The sequence below is a fragment of the Amphimedon queenslandica genome, unplaced genomic scaffold (assembly GCF_000090795.2).
Source record: "Amphimedon queenslandica unplaced genomic scaffold, v1.1 AMPQUscaffold_12743, whole genome shotgun sequence".
NCBI classification, from domain to species: Eukaryota; Metazoa; Porifera; class Demospongiae; order Haplosclerida; family Niphatidae; genus Amphimedon; species Amphimedon queenslandica.
This window is the reverse complement of record NW_003547021.1, coordinates 20,332-22,256: the sequence shown is the minus strand read 5'-3', so window position 1 is coordinate 22,256 and position 1,925 is coordinate 20,332. Positions and strand designations below refer to the sequence as shown.

At 32.0% G+C, this 1,925-nt stretch overlaps 1 long non-coding RNA gene across 1 annotated transcript; it reads right to left on the bottom strand.

Annotated features, from left to right (window-relative positions):
* Positions 1-1,376: 1,376 nt before the first annotated feature.
* LOC109586922 (uncharacterized) lies at positions 1,377-1,915 on the bottom strand. The gene is made up of 2 exons (XR_002187291.1): positions 1,537-1,915; positions 1,377-1,432 (listed from the first exon to the last, which is right to left on the bottom strand). It is a non-coding gene; the product is annotated as an uncharacterized LOC109586922 (long non-coding RNA).
* Positions 1,916-1,925: the final 10 nt, after the last annotated feature.

Genomic DNA, 1,925 nt, shown 5'->3' with positions numbered 1-1,925 from the left:
AAAGCATGGGGCTAAAAATTGACCTATTTCTAAAAATGCTTATAACTCAAAAATAATTTGTTGGAAACAACTCAAATTTTTTACACAATATCAGGACATCAATATGTATCAGGAAATGTACTAAAAAATTGGGGAGTTATTTCGGAGCCATTTTTACAAAAAATGGGCTATAGCCTTGGGTCAAAATTGGCCTATTTCTAAAAATGCTCATAACTCAAAAATTATTTGTCGGAAACAGTTCAAATTTTCTACACAGCATCAGGACATCAATATATCAGGAAATGTAATAAAAATTAGGGGTGATTTCAGAGCCATTTTTACAAAAAAAAGCATGGGCTATACTTGGGTATTTTTTTTAAATTGGCCTATTTCTAAAAATTTTCATAACTTGAAATTATTTGTCGGAAACAGTTCAAATTTTCTACACACTATAAGGAGATCAATATGTATCAGGAAATGTAATAAAATTGGGGGTTATTTTGAAGCCATTTATTTAAAAAAACATGGGCTGTATTGGGTATTGTTCAAAAATTGGTCTATTTTTTAAAATGCTCGTAACTCGAAAATTAGCTGTCGGAAATAATTCAAATTTTCTAAATAGCATAAGGACGTCAATATGCATCAGAAAATGTAATAAAAAATTAGAGTGTGATTCTGAAGCCAATATAAAATTAAAATACAACATTAAAATATCATCATAAACTCACTATAATTATTATCATTTCCTGTCAATATATCGTATTTTTTAAATAATTTTTTCTATAATTATTTGTACAACTGCGTAGCTTAATTCGGCACACAATTTTTGCTTGTTACCACTTCCTCCATGCAGATTCCCTGAGGTTCCCAGTGAAAATGTAAGTTACTTTAGGTCTAAATCATAACGTTTATTTTGGTTTCTGTTCGTTTTAAATATTTATGGCAGTTTATGCACAATTTCCTGTCCACCCATGTCGGCCCCTCTGGCAAAGTGGTCTACGTACACCAGTGCACAAGATGATCACAAATGGAGTAGTGCTTGACTAGTGTCTTAACTTGATTAATTAATAATATTTAATTTTTTTGTTAATTGTGTGGCATAACATAAACTGTGAAACATCTTAATGTACTTTTTTTTTAAATGAACGGCTGGCCATGAAACTCAACTAGTTATATTAATATACTCTCTTTTTGAAGCCTAAAATTGATTGTTATTGAACATAAAATTAAATTTCTCAGAATTCCAGTCAATTCTATCAATGATAACAGTTCTTCTAATATTATGGACAAATCCTACAAGACTTAGGTAATGAACAAGGCTCTTGTTAGCAATCTGATCAATCCCAGCTAAATTGAGTTTCAATTTTCCTCCATCATCATACAACTCAAACATCACCTTCATCATCCCATCAACAATCCAAACACAATAAACATTCTTAATGACAAATGTGAACTAGAAAATGAAAAAAATCAATTGTAATCTGAAGAAAATGCACTGAGACAGCATTAAACTAATGTGATCCATTAGTCTAACACTACAAAATCAAATGTCCTCACTTCAGTTTTTTCGGAGTTAGAGTAGAGCTGTCCGATCTTTCATCATAGTAACCAATACACCATCTATTCACACAATGCTTGGTTCAATCCTACCTCCCATAAATGAATGGCATGTTCATCAGATCATACTGATTCCCAAGTCTGGGGACAAATCTCAAATAAAGAACTATCGACCAATCTCTTTACTGTGCATCATCTCCAAAGTCTTTGAACGCCTAATTTTTGATCACATATACTCTCATTTATCTTCTCAGATCTGCTCCAACCAATTTGGCTTTTTTAAAGCACTGCTCTACTGTTCAGCAGCTCTTAACTCATCTGTTCACCATCACCTCTTCTCTCTCAGATCACTGTCAAACTGATGTTATTTATTTGGATATTCAGAAGGC